This window comes from Ambystoma mexicanum, chromosome 4q, assembly GCF_040938575.1.
Source record: "Ambystoma mexicanum isolate Mex_15411 chromosome 4q, UKY_AmexF1_1, whole genome shotgun sequence".
Taxonomy (NCBI): domain Eukaryota; kingdom Metazoa; phylum Chordata; class Amphibia; order Caudata; family Ambystomatidae; genus Ambystoma; species Ambystoma mexicanum.
This window is the reverse complement of record NC_090928.1, coordinates 1317016023-1317033298: the sequence shown is the minus strand read 5'-3', so window position 1 is coordinate 1317033298 and position 17276 is coordinate 1317016023.

Here is a 17276-nt window from a genome sequence, read left to right as displayed (position 1 = left end):
ATCATGAGGTGAAGAGTGTTCCACTAGTGATGGGCAATAGTGTAATACACTAGAGGGGGTCCTGAGTGGAAGAGTGTTCCACTAGAGATAGGCAATCGTGTAATACACTAGAGGGGGTCCTGAGGAGAAAAGTGTTCCACTAGAGATAGGCAATAGTGTATTACACTAGAGGGGGTCCTGCGGAGAAAGGTGTTCACCTAGGGATAGGCAATAGTGTAATATACTAGAGGGGATCATGAGCTGAAGAGTGTTCCACTAGAGATAGGCAATAGTGTAATACACTAGAGGGGGTCCTGAGGGGAAGAGTGCTCCAATAGAGAGAGGCAATAGTGTAATACACTAGAGGGGTCCTGAGGAGAAGAGTGCTCCACTAGAGATAGGCAATAGTGTAATGCACCGAAGGGGATCCTGAGGAGAAGACTGTTCCACTAGTGATAAGCAATAGAGTAATACGCTAGAGGGGATCCTGAGGAGACGAGTGTTCCACTAGAAATAGGCAATAGTGTAATACACTAGAGGGCATCATGAGGTGAAGAGTGCTCGACTAGAGATGGGCAATAGTATAATACACTAGAGGGGGTCCTGAGTGGAAGAGTGTTCCTCTAGAGATAGGCAATAGTGTAATACACTAGAGAGGATCCTGAGGAGAAGAGTGTCCCACTGGAGATAGGCAATAGTGTAATACACTAGAGGGGATCCTGAGGGGAAGAGTGTTCCACTAGAGATAGGCAATAGTGTAATACACTAGAGGGGATCCTGAGGAGAAGAGTGTTCCACTGGAGATAGGCAATAGTGTAATACACTAGAGGGGATCCTGAGGGGAAGAGTGTTCCTCTAGAGATAGGCAATCGTGTAATACACTAGAGGGGGTCCTGAGGAGAAAAGTGTTCCACTAGAGATAGGCAATAGTGTTATATACTACAGGGGATCCTGAGGAGAAGAGTGTTCCAGTAGAGATAGGCAATAGTGTAATACACTAGAGGGGATCCTGAGGAGAAAAGTGTTCCACTAGTGATAGGCAACAGTGTCATACACTAGAGGGGATCCTGAGGAGAAAAGTGTTCCACTAGAGATAGGCAACAGTGTAATACACTACAGGGGATCCTGAGGGGAAGAGTGTTCCTCTAGAGATGGGCAATAGTGTAATACACTAGAGGGGATCCTGAGGGGAAGAGTGTTCCACTAGAGATAGGCAATCGTGTAATACACTAGAGGGGTCCTGAGAAGAGTGTTCCTCTAGAGATAGGCAATAGTGTAATACTCTAGAGGGGATCCTGAGGAGAAGAGTGTTCCACTAGAGATAGGCAATTGTGTAATACACTGGAGGGGATCCTGAGGAGAAGAGTGTTCCACTAGAGATAGGCAATAGTGTAATTCACTAGAGGAGATCCTGAGGAGAAGAGTGTTCCACTAGAGATAGGCAATAGTGTAATACACTAGAGGGGATCCGGAGGAGAAGAGTGTTCCACTAGTGATAGGCAATAGATTAATACACTAGAGGGGATCCGGAGGAGAAGAGTGTTCCAGTAGTGACAGGCAATAGAGTAATACACTAGAGGGGTCCTGAGAAGGGTGTTCCTCTAAAGATGGGCAATAGTGTAATACTCTAGAGGGGATCCTGAGAAGAGTGTTCCCCTAGAGATAGGAAATAGTGTAAGACACTAGAGGGGGTCCTGAGGAGAAAAGTGTTCCACTAGAGATAGGCAATAGTGTAATACACTAGCGGGGATCCTGAGGAGAATAGTGTTCCACTAGAGATAGGCAATAGTGTAATACACTAGAGGGGATCCTGAGGAGAACAGTGTTCCACTAGAGATAGGCAATAGTGTAATACCCTAGAACGGGTCCTGAGGGGAAGAGTGCTCCACTAGAGATAGGCAATAGTGTAATACACTAGAGGGGGTCCTGAGGAGAAAAGTGTTCACCTAGAGATAGGCAATGTGTAATAAACTAGAGGGGATCCTGAGGAGAAGAGTGTTCCTCTAGAGATAGGCAATAGTGTAATACACTAGAGGGGGTCCTGAGGAGAAGTGTGTTCCACTAGAGATATGCAATAGTGTAATACACTAGAGGGGGTCCTGAGGAGAAGTGTGTTCCACTAGTGATAGGCAATAGAGTAATACACTAGAGGGGATCCTGAGGAGAAGAGTGTTCCACTAGTGATAAGCAATAGAGTAATATGCTAGTGGGGATCCTGAGGAGTAGAGTGTTCCACTAGAGATAGGCACTAGTGTAATACACTAGAGGGGTCCTGAGGAGAAGAGTGCTCCACTAGAGATAGGCAATAGTGTAATGCACCGAAGGGGATCCTGAGGAGAAGACTGTTCCACTAGTGATAAGCAATAGAGTAATACGCTAGAGGGTATCCTGAGGAGACGAGTGTTCCACTAGAAATAGGCAATAGTGTAATACACTAGAGGGGATCATGAGGTGAAGAGTGCTCCACTAGAGATGGGCAATAGTATAATACACTAGAGGGGGTCCTGAGTGGAAGAGTGTTCCACTAGAGATAGGCAATAGAGTAATACACTAGAGGGGATCCTGAGGAGAAGAGTGTTCCTCTAGAGATAGGCAATCGTGTAATACACTAGAGGGGGTCCTGAGGAGAAAAGTGTTCCACTAGAGATAGGCAATAGTGTATTACACTAGAGGGGGTCCTGCGGAGAAAGGTGTTCACCTAGGGATAGGCAATAGTGTAATATACTAGAGGGGATCATGAGGTGAAGAGTGTTCCACTAGAGATAGGCAATAGTGTAATACACTAGAGGGGGTCCTGAGGGGAAGAGTGCTCCACTAGAGATAGGCAATAGTGTAATACACTAGAGGGGTCCTGAGGAGAAGTGTGTTCCACTAGAGATAGGCAATAGTGTAATACACAAGAAGGGGTCCTAAGGAGAAAAGTGTTCACCTAGGGATAGGCAATAGTGTAATATACTAGAGGGGATCATGAGGTGAAGAGTGTTCCACTAGAGATAGGCAATAGTGTAATACACTAGAGGGGATCGTGGGGAGAAGGGTGTTCCACTAGAGATAGGCAATAATGTAATACACTAGAGGGGTCCTGAGGAGAAGAGTGCTCCACTAGAGATAGGCAATAGTGTAATACACGAGAAGGGGTCCTAAGGAGAAAAGTGTTCACCTAGAAATGGGCAATGGTGTAATATACTAGAGGGGGTCCTGCGGAGAAAGGTGTTCACCTAGGGATAGGCAATAGTGTAATACACTAGAGGGGATACTGAGGAGAAGAGTGTTCCTCTAGAGATAGGCAATAGTGTAATACACTAGAGGGGATCCTGAGGGGAAGAGTGCTCCACTTGAGATAGGCAATAGTGTAATACGCTGGAGGGGGTCCTGAGGAGAAAGGTGTTCACCTAGAGATAGGCAATAGTGTAATACACTAGAGGGGATACTGAGGAAAAGAGTGTTCCTCTAGAGATAGGCAATAGTGTAATACACTAGAGGGGATCCTGAGGAGAAGAGTGTTTCACTAGAGACAGGCAATAGTGTAATACACTAGAGGGGATCCTGAGGAGAAGAGTGTTCCACTAGATATAGGCAATAGTGTAATACACAAGATGTGGTCCTAAGGAGAAAAGTGTTCACCTAGAGATATGCAATAGTGTAATGCACTAGAGGGGATCCGGAGGAGAAGAGTGTTCCAATAGAGCGAGGCAATAGTGTAATACACTAGAAGGGTCCTGAGGAGAAGTGTGCTCAACTAGAGATAGGCAATAGTGTAATGCACTAGAGGGGATCCTGAGGAGAAGAGTGTTCCTCTAGAGATAGGCAATAATGTAATACAGTAGAGGGGATCCTGAGTGGAAGAGTGCTCCACTAGAGATAGACAATAGTGTAATACACTAGAGGGGTCCTGAGGAGAAAAGTGTTCCACTAGAGATAGGCAATAGTGTAATACACTAGAGGGGATCATGAGGTGAAGAGTGTTCCACTAGTGATGGGCAATAGTGTAATACACTAGAGGGGGTCCTGAGTGGAAGAGTGTTCCACTAAAGATAGGCACTAGTGTAATACACTAGAGGGGGTCCTGAGTGGAAGAGTGCTCCACTAGAGATAGGCAATAGTGTAATACACTAGAGGGGGTCCTGAGGATAAGAGTGTTCTACTAGTGATAGGCAATAGTGTAACACACTAGAGGGGATCCTGAGGAGAAGAGTGTTCCACTAGAGATAGGAAATAGTGTAATACACTAGAGGGGATCCTGAAGAGAAGAGTGTTCCACTAGAGATAGGCAATAGTGTAAGATACTAGAGGGGTACTGAGGAGAAGAGTGTTCCTCTAGAGATGGGCAATAGTGTACTACTCTAGAAGGGATCCTGAGGAGAAAAGTGTTCCACTAGAGATAGGCAATAGTTTAATACACAAGATGTGGTCCTAAGGAGAAAAGTGTTCACCTAGAGATAGGCAGTAGTGTAATACACTAGAGGGGGTCCTGAGGAGAAGTGTGCTTCACTAGAGATAGGCAATAGTGTAATGCACAAGAGGGGAGCATGAGGAGAAAGGTGTTCACCTAGAGATAGGCAATAGTGTAATACACTAGAGGGGATCCTGAGAAGAGTGTTCCTCTAGAGATATGCAATATTGTAATACACCAGAGGGGGTCCTGAGGACAAAGGTGTTCACCTAGAGATAGGCAATAGTGTAATACACTAGAAGGGTCCTGAGAAGAGTGTTCCACTATAGATAGGCAATAGTGTAATACACTAGAGGGGTCCTGAGAAGAGTGTTCCTCTAGAGATAGGCAATAGTGTAATACACTAGAGGGGGTCCTGATGATAAGAGTGTTCTACTAGTGATAGGCAATAGTGTAACACACTAGAGGGGATCCTGAGGCGAAGAGTGTTCCACTAGAGATAGGCAATAGTGTAATACACTAGAGGGTATCCTGAGGAGAAGAGTGTTCCACTAGAGATAGGCAATAGTGTAAGACACTAGAGGAGCCCTGAGGAGAAGATTGTTCCTCTAGAGATGGGCAATAGTGTAATGCACTAGAGGGGATCCTGAGGAGACGAGTGTTCCACTAGAGATGGGCAATAGTGTAATGCACTAGAGGGGATCCTGAGGAGAAGAGAGTTCCACTAGAGATAGGCAATAGTGTAATACACTAGAGAGGATCCTGAGGGGAAGAGTGTTCCACTAGAGATAGGCAATAGTGTAATGCACTAGAGGGGATATTGAGGAGAAGAGTGTTCCACTAGAGGTAGGCAATAGTGTAATACACTAGAGGACGGCCTGCAGGGAAGAGTGTCCCACCACAGATAGGCAATAGTGTAATGCACTAGAGGGGATCCAGAGGAGCAGAGTGTTCCACTAGAGACAGGCAATAGTGTAATGCACTAGAGGGGATCCAGAGGAGCAGAGTGTTCCACTAGAGACAGGCAATAGTGTAATGCACTAGAGGGGATTCTGAGGAGAAGAGTGTTCCACTAGAGATAGGCAATAGTGTAATGCACTAGAGGGGGTCCTGAGGAGAAGAGTGCTCCACTAGAGATAGGCAATAGTGTAATAAACTAGAGGGGATCCTGAGGAGAAGAGTGTTCCTCTAGAGATCGGCAATAGTGTAATACACTAGAGGGGATCTGGAGGAGAAGAGTGTTCCACTAGAGATGGGCAAAAGTGTAATGCACCAGAGGGGATCCCGAGGGGAAGAGTGTTCCACTAGGGATAGGCAATAGTGTAATACACTAGAGGGGGTCCTGAGGATACTTTAGTGTAGAATTTGCTACACATGTGAAACGCTGCAGCATTCAGCAATGAGGTCATTCCTGGCGAGGCATGTCTTTCTTGGAAACTGACTCGTGGAGTAATAATGGAGATTCCAGATGATCGATTTCATTCTCCATGTTTTCCCTATAATAGACAGTCTTTTCACATGTGTTGTGCCAAGCTTAGTCAAATTAGCCATGTGAGAATACAGCTTTAAACAATTGTATTAAGGCGGGTTCCAGATAATTTAAATTTGGGGTATTTTTAACCCCCTGCTTTGGTGTTGAAAGTAAAAATGTAATTCTCATTCCCAGTAGAGCCATGTTTTACTTAAGATGAAAACAATTGTGACTCTTTGTAATTCATACTTCTCGCCAACTCGCAATTAATGTAAAATAAAATATACATTTTTACTTGATAGTTTCACTACATATGAGGCATAAATACATATCCATGGAGCTGAGGGGTGAGAGCAGGAAGGTGGCACCTGTGTGCCCATTGCTTCCAGTGGCACTGCATGGCTGGCATCACTGGGCTGAAGATAACCATGGAGCTGAGGGGTGAGAGCAGGAAGGCCGGCACCTATGTGCCCATTGCTTCCAGTGCCACTGCATGGCTGGCATCACTGGGCTGAACATATCCATGGAGCTGAGGGGAGAGAGCAGGAAGGACGGCACCTGTGTGCCCATTGCTTCCAGTGGCACTGCATGGGTGGCATCACTGGGATGAACATATCCATGGTGCTGAGTGGTGAGAGCAGGAAGGACGGCACCTATGTGTCCATTGCTTCCAGTGCCACTGCATGGCTGGCATCACTGGGCTGAACATATCCATGGAGCTGAGGGGTGAGAGCAGGAAGGCCGGCACCTATGTGCCCATTGCTTCCAGTGCCACTGCATGGCTGGCATCACTGGGCTGAACATATCCATGGAGCTGAGGGGTGAGAGCAGCAAGGCTGGCACCTGTGTGCCCATTGCTTCCAGTGGCACTGCATGGCTGGCATCACTGGGCTGAGCATATCCATGGATCTGAGGGTTGGAGCAGGAAGGCCGGCACCTATGTGGCCATTGCTTCCAGTGGCACTGCATGGCTGGCATCACTGGGCTGAACATATCCATGGAGCTGAGGGGACAGAGCAGGAAGGACGGCACCTATGTGCCCATTGCTTCCAGTGGCACTGCATGGCTGGCATCACTGTGCTGAGCATATCCATGGAGCTGAGGGGTGAGAGCAGGAAGGACGGCACCTAGGTGTCCATTGCTTCCAGTGGCACTGCATGGCTGGCATCACTGGGCTGAACATATCCATGGAGCTGAGGGGAGAGAGCAGGAAGGCCGGCACCTGTGTGCCCATTGCTTCCAGTGCCACTGCATGGCTGGCATCACTGGGCTGAACATATCCATGGAGCTGAGGGGAGGGAGCAGGAAGGCCGGCCCCTATGTGTCCATTGATTCCAGTGGCACTGCATGGCTGGCATCACTGGGATGAACATATCCATGGAGCTGAGTGGTGAGAGCAGTAAGGCTGGCACCTATGTTCCCATTGCTTCCAGTGGCACTGTATGGCTGGCATCACTGGGCTGAACATATCCATGGAGCTGAAGGGGGGAGAGCAGGAAGGCCGGCACCTATGTGCCCATTGCTTCCAGTGGCACTGCAGGGCTGGCATCACTGGGCTGAGCATATCCATGGTGCTGAGGGGAGAGAGCAGGCAGGCCGGCACCCATGTGCCCATTGCTTCCAGTGGCACTGCATGGCTGGCATCACTGGGCTGAGCATATCCATGGAGCTAAGGGGAGAGAGCAGGATGGCCTCAAGCCCAGGGATCGTATCGCTCCAGAACTGAAATCTCTGCACTGTCTCCCAGTGGCTGCGAGGATTAAGTTCAAAACACTCTGCATCGTCCATAAGGCCTTCTGGGGCCTCAATACCTTCAACTCTCTCTTCCTAAATATCTTCCTTCTCGAAATCTTCGCTCATCGGCCTCCAACTCCCTCAGGGTCAGTCGCTTCTCCAAGCAAAAAGTTGGTGGGAGATCTCTTTCTTCGGCTGGTGCCTCCCTCTGGAACAGCCTCCCTGCCTCCCTTAAACTTGAGGAGAACCATCTCTGGTTCCGGAAGCCTTTCAAAACCTTTCTCTCTGCCTTTTCTCCTCCTCTCCTCTGATGACCTCCTGGCTGTAACCGGAACTGCACTGGCTACCTGGAGACCCTCTAATCTCGGGCCCAGGTTCTCTCCTGCCAACGTCACACACCTGCACTGCCCACCTGGCTACCCCCAGCACTTGGGAAGGTGTCTGTATCCCTACAGTCCTCCTACCAGCTCTTGACACCTGATGTCTGCACTTGCCCTTGCACTTGCCACCTGCTGGCTGTTACTTTACTTATTGTTAATAACTATTCCCATGTACTGCTCTGTCCCTGCTGCCTTCCACGCACTTGCACGATCTGAATGACACTTGGCCTAGTAGGATCGTTGTCTGTCCTCCCTTTATTCCCCTCCATTGCCTCATCTTGCCTTGAAACACTTGTGTATAGATGCGTTATAAATGCCATATCATATCATATCTACCACCAACTCGTTGCTTGGATAAGTGCCGACCCTGAGGGAGTTGGAGGTGGTGGAGCGAAGAGCTTGAGTGGAAGGTAATTACGAAGAGTTAGTTGGAGGTATGGTGGCCTCAGGCCCCAGAAGGCCTTGTGGACAATGCAGAGGGTCTTGAACTTAATTGTTGCAGCCACTGGGAGCCAATGCAGATATTTCAGTTCTGGAGAGATATGATCCATTGGCTTGAGGCGAAGGACAAGTCTTGCAGTCCTGCTCTGGATGAGTTGCAGGTTCAACTGTTTAAACCCTCCAGGAACGTAATACCTATGCTGCTCCCTCAAGGTGAACCATATGTTGCGGTCTCTCAAGTTTCTTCAAACATGGTGAAGGCACAGGTGTTTTTTGATCAGCCGGGTCCCAATTCATCTCGGTGCTCATCTCCACTACTTTATGTCTCACGTACTCAACACCAAGATGAACATAGTCCTGTACAGACCTCTGTCCATATTCCTTATGGGTGCCGGAACGGTATGATATGATACAGCATTTGTAACAAGCCTATACACAAGTGTTTCAAGGCGCGACGAGGCATGGGAGGGGGCACAGAGGGAAGACAGACAGTGATCTTACTAGACCAGGGGCCTCATTATAAGTTTGCTGGTCCGGTAACTACGGTACTGGTAAGCTTGCCGGTACCGTAGTTACCAGACCGGCAAACTACGAGTTGTGCTCGCGGGTGCCTTCCTACCCGCCAGGTCTGACCTGGCTGGCGTACCAGCACCCGCAAACACAGCATGTCGGATGCACCGGCACCATTCACGAATGGTGCTGGTGCATCCGACCTCCCCATTCCCATTGAGCCCTATAGGGCTCAATGGGAATGGGAAGCATTTCTTTCCGGCGCCCACGAATGGGCAATTAACTGGTCCAGCAGGGCCGTAATGACCCGGTAATTGCCCATTCGCTGGTGCCGGAATATTTTGTAAGTTTGGCGGCAGCCTGCCGATTTTACCCGCAATGCTACCGCCAAACTTGTAATGAGGCCCCAGGTGACATTGAGATTGTGCAAGTGCAGGCAAGGGGGAAGGGGAAAATTGCAGAGGGGGAGTCTGTGCAGTACACTTGATCCAGTTGTTGATGCTTTCTCTTTCCTGGTGCTCTCTAGGATCCTTGACTCTATGAACAGAGGTCATGACCTTACCCTGTATGGATTGCGTGACTTATGTGTGAATGTTAATTTTTTCGAAGGCTGTATAACTGCTTTGGGAATGTCCCAAGTTATTTGTGATAAATGTTGTGGTGGGATTACTCATTTTACAGGATCTTCTGCAAATGCTGCTTGTCAAACATTTGTTGTTGCCCAGCCCAGTTAACTTGGGTTGGGGTCAATACGGAAAAACTATTTGTTGAAACTGTGTTTAAAGCTGTTAGGCAAGATTTCATAATTGTATGTTATTTTCCCTCCATGTGTACACCCCCAAACTTTTTGCTGCTGTTTAGACACCATAGACTGACTTTGCCAGAGAAGCACAGCCCTCAGCTGCACTCCTCTGGGCTTTCGCTCACTTTTAATGGGGAAACTGACATGCCCTTAAGACAGTCAGTACTGGAAGACTTTGTTTCCCTTAGTCCTCTTCCCATGTTGCAACTTTTGTGCAACATGTAACAAGTACACAATGTACCTTCTAGTACACTGTACTTGGGTCTGTAGTCATTTTCCAAAGGCCCTAGAAACTCCAGATGGACTTTCTGTGAGATGTGCAGATGTGTCATGGACAGGGCTGGTGGCAGCTATATTTTCGTATTATTTTGAACACTTTCCTGCCATGTTAGCTCTGTTAACCGCGTTTGGCACGAATAGGTGGCCTGGTTCCAAAATGGCCAAGCCACGAGGTTCTTTGTCCTGTCCTTTGGCCATCTTGCCCCTTCACCTTCCCCAGGTCGAGTCGACCCGTGTCCGTCCTTATTTAGTCATGCATTTTTCAGCGGAACACAATGCTTTCGTGGGCTTCTGCATGCCTTGTTTGTGTGCCTCCAGGATGTGGGCTGGACTGTCTGAGTCCAATACACATCCTGGGTGCTAGAAAGTCTGGAGTGCCCTGAATGACTGGGACCACCGTGGTCTGTGATTGGTCCACGTATGGAGTGTGTGTTTGTGAGCAGATCTCCCATTGGGTCCTCTTCGTTTTGGCGCGAGGGGAACTTTGGATATGAAGAGGCCAAAAACACCACTACCATGTCGATCTCTGGAGTTCTCACTGAACGATGGATATGATCAAAGTATCCTGAAACTACGAAGCTGAGTCGAGGAACCGCTGGTGACCCGCTGGAAGGTTTGGCACCTTGAGCCTGCTGTCGTCCCGTGGGACCCCTCTGCATCTGGTCATCCTAGAAGGTCTGCGAAGACGCTTCGACCCGTTGGAAAAGTGGGACCAACTATTCTCGGCACCTTCATCAGAACCTGGAAGTATGCTTTCTCGGAAGTGTCCCTGGGCCAACCAGTGGACTGACCAGCTTACCCAGTTGTTTTGCTCTGTCACCGCTGCCGTTTTGAGGAGGCCCTCAAAACCTGGTATAGTGCTAGCTCTGTGTCCATGGCACCCTGACAACGAATTACACTTGGCGTTCTCAGGTCTGAAGTGAGACGAGTGCGCCAGGACCAGAGCATACGCGGTTACTGTGTTGCCCTGCCTCTTGCCCCTGATGCCTGCTGCAGTGAAACCAGGTCGATTCATCCGCCGCAGAGAGGAGAAATCGCCACTGTGCCGATTTCTTTGTTTGGGAATCCTCACTGTATCTCAGGAACTGAAAGCCGCAGAGACTTCCTTTTTGTCACGTTCAAACCTGCAAGTGAAGTGGACTGAACTGGCAAAGTTTGGGTCCGACAGCGCCTGGGACCGGTGAGTACTTCTAACACTAACCAGTGACCCCTAGCGCCAGGGCCCCTTTTTACGCACAAGTGGCCCCCGAGGGTCCCTCTCCTTTCCACTGCTAGTGCGAATTAGCGACTCTATCCCGCACTCTGGAACTACCTCTGCCTTCAAGTGGAGGTTCTCCATGAATAGTGGGAACTTGTTCTTCTTCGCCTCATCCACCTTCCTGAGCCGCTAGAGACCCTGTTTTTCCCATTGGAACAACCGCGTGCACTTGCATTGCATGTACTTTTGAGCACAAGGCTCCTCTCTTCTTAGGGCTTGGACTGCCTCTTAGGTGTGTTGCTGATGGCGAAGGGGCCTAACGACTACTTGCACTGCCTGTTTCCTTCGCATCTAGGTTGTCGACATATTTCGTGCATGTAACCCTTTCGACCCCAATGGTCTTGTATATATATTGTATTGATTGTGTTGTGTTGGTTTACTTAGTATTGCTGTGATTCTTTTGCTATGATCTGAGTTACAAAGGCCTTGTAATAAACGTGTTTATATTTTTGATATAAAACCTGTCTGGGAGTAATTTGTAAGTGTCCTTACTGTGTGTGCTCATTGAGGTCTTTCAGTCACCCTCACCCCTCTTGAGACTTAGGGCCTCATTAGGACCATGGTGGTCCTGTAATGAACGGTGCTGGTACGGGACCAGCACCGTTCATTACGGGCTGCCCTATTACGAGGACTGCTGCGGGACCTCCTAAGGAACGCCTGGCCAGACCAGACGTGCAGAGTGGGACCCGCTAGCAGTCCAGGATGCTAACAATGGGCCTGTCATTAACGGGCCCGTTGTTAGCATCTTCCCCATTCCCATTGAGCCCTATAGGGGCTCAAATGGGAATGAGGATGTACGGGTCCCGCGAAAGGGAATTACTGGGTCCGCCAAGGTTGGTGTGACCCGGTTATTGCCCTTTTCTTGGACCCGGGACCTTAATAAGGGCACGGCTACCGCCAGGGTCGTAATGAGGCCCTTAGTCTTGACCGCCACCATAGCTACCCCGATTGGTCTGGCTTGTCCAGAGGTTACCCTGTTCCAAGAAACTAGGCTGGCCTTCTGAACCTCTGCCCACCAGGTCAGAGTTCAGAAGTCCATCTTAACAAAAGCCCCCTTAGGGGCTCTTCCACTAACATTAATGTAGAAGATCTCCTCTGTTATTGAGTGTGGTGGGGGGCCCATGCCTATTCACATGAAGTCAGTGGAAAATGGCGCCACTGTTGTATCGGTACCATTAGGGGATGTATTGCCTCCTCCAAGAGTTGGGTGCAAAAAGGAAATCAAACGTTTTAAAATGCAAAAAAGCAATCATATTGTGTGGCCAGAATAACAAGTTCTTTAAAATACTTGCGTTCAATGAAAGTCCAGACACCAGTCTTCTCTGAGGACTGTAATGCATCGGGTTTGTCGGGTGTTCAGGAGATTGCTCCTGCTAGCCTGGACAAACGAAAGGTGGTTGGAACGCGTCAGAAGGCTATTGGTACAGCAGGTTCTCTTGTGACTCCCCTTATAACGAGTCCCCTTATAAATCCAGCGAGCAAGAGTAAGTCATTAATTACAGCCTGTCTAAAACCTAAATCTAATCTTGCGGTGGCTGAGCCTCTAAATGTATCTTCCATCTCAACCAATTGATTCTCCTACCCTCGCAAAATTGGATCCCTCAGTGCTGCTGCCTGGTGTGATTAAGGGGCAAGAGAGGGCTCTGGGTAATCCATCGACCTCTGCAACTTCGTCAGCGTTAGTGGTGGTAAAAACGACAGCTTCTATTTTTGTACCATCCATCCAAGTACCTCTCGACGCAGCAGGGGTTTCTTAAAATCTTTGCACTATGGAAGAAAGGAGGAGGATTGCATCAAGGCAGCCCCATCCACCAAGCCCTCCTGTTATTCCCCCACGAGCTCCTAAAGGCCTGGCTAGGGCACCTGTGTTTAAGTTACCTCTGAAGGAGGACACTGAGAGCTTGATCAGCAGGTAGCTGTGCTTGGGTTAGGAGACCATTCAGGGGACGATTTATTTCACTTGTGTTTGAAGTGCATGTTTCAGGTGAAGGACTCATATCACCAATACATATTAGCATTGTTTAGAGAAATCCATACCCTACAATTGTTCACATCTAAAGAGATTGCCAGAATTGTTTTTCTCGATTTTTAAACCGGTTTATATGATAAAAGGTGGGTTGTTACTCTCAACTGATTAAAAATGTGGTTGCAGTTAAATCAGAATGTCTGTTAAATGTGGGATATTGGTTGTTTGAAGACTGGGTGGAGGTGGTGGGCCTGACCGTAATCCTCGTGAGTAAATGATTATAAGCGTACATTTAGAGAATACAAGTAGAAAGGGTTTGGTCCCTTCCACTCTGAGAAGCACTTATTGGCTTATGATTGGTCACATATTAATTCTTTGCACAAGTATAATTTTTACGCTCACTTGGTCTCTGCAGAGGCGTTGGGGCCCGGTTGTAACCCGCCCTGGAGTTAGATCACCCCTTTCTGGGTTCGTCCCTATCGGATCAGCTGTGGGAAGCGACGATTGTTGGCACTGCTCCTGCGTGGAGATGGGAAAACGTGAATGCGCTGCTAGGTGACTGTGGTATCTCCCAAAACCTTCGACCCAAGGTGCGATATCTGATAAATGTGAATGATGAGCTCTCCGTCCTGCTACTTCTGGCAGGGGCGCTTATTGATGGAATCGAGTTTCTTCACTGATTCCTGAGTTATGGTCCAGTCCAGCTGCGACTAAACTCCTCCTTTTGCTTTTTCAATGTTTCTTGTCTTTTCCTCTCTTTCTACTTTCTCTCAATGTCTTTTGTCTTTTCCCTTCTTTCTGATTTCTCTCAATGTCTTGATGTTATTGCTCTCAATGTTGTTGTTTTTCCCTGAATAACGTTCTGCTCTGTTTTCTCCCAAATAGATGGAAATGTGGCCTAACAGCGGCTGTGGAGGTGCGGAACACGGCTGAGCGGTAGATGTAGGCGGCTGAGATGTTCGGCAGCAGGTGAGTGATGTTTTTAGGGAAGGTGCAAGTTTTAAGGGCTGAGCGCCCTTAACGCAAAGTCTGATAAGTGCCTAACATTGTCTTTTGCCTTTCTTTCGCAGGTGCTATGAGTTCGGATAGAGTGCGTCGTGCAGCGGTGCCAAATGATGCTGTGTGCTTTCCGAGATGCTTGCAAGTGAGCCGAGGTGCCAGGAAGAAGATGTCTGCGCTCTGAGATGTTTACAGGTGAGTCGCAGTGCCAGGAAGTAGAAGCGTACAGGTGAGAGCAGGACCCTCCAGATGGTAAGTATGGATGTAGATGGCAGGATCTTAAGTTGAATCCCAGGCGACGGTGAGCGTTATGCTGCACAGAGGTGCAGAATAATGCGAAGCGTGTGCCTTGGGGTTGGGCTGGCTTTTATATCTGAGCTCTTAAGGCCACGCCCCCTAACTCAGCCCTGCTTGCCACACCCTGCCACTCCTAGAAGTTGCACATGCACGTGCAGATGGAGACCACACCCGGACTAGTTACACACAAGTGAGAATTCTTGAGAGAATTCCTGCCCATAATAAAAGAGTTCCATTCCATTCCAAGCACTTCTGCCCATAATGGAAATGTCTTGTTTAAGTTCTTTCATGAGCTTGTGCCAGAGGCACCAGGACTGCGTCCAACCAGCCCCCCATGTATAAACGTCCCAAAAGGACGTGTGTGAACCAGGATGCCCCCTGCTCCCTCCACCTGATGGTGCCGCTCCTGTGATGCTGGGCAAGTGGCCATGACAATAATTCAATACAAAGAGGCTCTAAGTGATATACTCTTATTAAGCTCCTGTCATGGAATACCCAGATCGTACGCACAAGTTTGACAAAGAGGTGAGCGTAAGGGAAAAGGTTAACTTGGTTCTCCTTCTAGCATAATTGTTGGCAAGCTGAAGCAAGCACACAGGAACTGGTTAAAGGGCCATAGGCATTTACTTTTGCAAAGGGACGTCAAATGTATGCTAAGTGCCCTGGCTGCTAGGGATTCAGCGTATTTTGGCAACTAATAAGAGGTCCTTATGTTCAAACATCTTTGCAATTGCAGCCAATATGCTCCTTGCGCTGCTCAGCCCTTGATGGGGGCCAGCCCAAAGGGGGACGGATCAACATCTATGGATGCTCAGCCATGTGGATTTTTGGACATAGATATTGAGGGGATTTTAATGGCCATCAAAAGGGCGAAATCCTCTAATGCTTCAGGACCTGATGGCCTTACAAAATTAACCTTAAAATCAGCCCTGCAATTGTAGTCAGTGGTGCTGTTACAACGTTTACAGAACATTCTGGTGACCCATCAGTTCCCTCACACTTGGAAGGAGGCTATAGTTGTAATTTATAAAAAAGGTGATAGATTGGATCCAGCGAACTACCGCACAATCTCCCTTTTGGATGCCTCCTACAAAATCTTCTCATGTTTTGTTTTGCAGGCTCTGGAACGGTGGGCAAAGGACTCTGGTAAACTGGATCGCAACCAGTCAGGTTTTCAAAAAGGTACAAGTACTTAGTTGAACTGCTTTTTGATTCAGCTTTTGTCCAATCAGGCGGTTCGGTCTAAGCGTTGTGTATATTTGACCTTTTTAGACATTTCCAAGGCCATTGACAGTGTTGATCGCGGCAGGTTGTGGCAGTTGCTAAGGGGGTGGGGCTGTCTGTATTCCCTTGTTAGTATTCTTGAGCTTTTACACTCCGATATTAGATTAAAAGTCAGGCTGGTCAAAAGGGTCTTGTACTCTGGTTGGATTTATGTTGAACGTGGACTACGCCAAGGGTGCGTGCTAGCCTCCTTTTTGTTCAATCTTTATATTTTTATCTTAGGGGCAGCATTATTTAGTATTGTGGTTAATCCCCCCAGATTGGGTACCCTGAAATTGCATTACCTCTTATATGGCGATGACCTTGCCTTAATGGATTACACCGCAATGGGCCTCCAGAGATCCCTAAAAGCAGTGAGTGATTATTTTAAGGACCTTGGCAGGGAGAGTAATGTACCCAAGTCAAATATCCTGGTGGTTAATCGCAAGAGGCCTCTTTCTCGTTTGCCTAATTGTGGCTGGTACATTAACAATCTGAGTATTGAGGTGGTGCCTGAATTTAGATAGCTTTCGGTGATGCTTAAAGCTAGAGGTTCTTTGGCCCTGCTGATCCAGGCACTTAAGCTTGAAGCGATCACAGCAGTCACCCAACTGAGGGTACTGGATACAAAATACAGGCGTTTCTCCTTACTCCCGGCCCTGAAGATGCACAATCAGGTCTTGGTCGCTAAGTTAATTTACGGGGCAGAGGTTAGAGAGGAGGGCCTGGCTTGGTCTAAGCTCGAGGCTTTTATATGGAAACGTGTTTTATAACTTTCTATGGGCAATCCATTTGCGGCTGTCCGGCATATATTGGGTCTCGTTTCCTTGGAGGCTATTGTTGCTTGGCAAAGAATTTTACTACTCAGAAGTATTTTGTTTCCTCCTGCTTCAACCCTTTTTGAACAACTGAATCTCCTTTTTAAACAAGGTGGGTGCGGTCGGTTAGAGTGCATCACCGCCAAGGTCAAAAAGAACATTTATGAAAATGACTGGATTATGAATAGACAATGGGCCTCATTAAGACCCCTTCTTTCCAGTGCCTGGCAATGGGGCATTAGCAGGGCATTAAAGCCCCAGCGGTCATGGTAAGAAATGACTCCACATTCCCATTCTAGCCCCATTGGACTCAAATGGAATGGGGAGGACGGTAGCACCGGCACCATTCATAATGGTGCCGGCGCTATCGTCAACGTCTGCGAGCGGGTGCCGCTCCGCCTGTCAGGTCAGACCTGGCGGGCAGAAAGGCACCCACTCGAAGCACTCGGAGTATGCCGGTCCGGCAACAAATGTGCTGGTAGTTTGCCGGCACCGTTGTTACCCGACCAGCATACTCATAATGAGGCCCATTGTCTTGAGTCCTACAAGATCTTTGAACATTTCTCCTTGGACATGAAGCCTTATAATTCATTTCAGAAATTCGTGAGAAAATATCTGTCTAAACAACTAAGAGTCCTTTGGCTACGGATTAAATTACATTTATTGTTAACAAATGGGGTCATAGG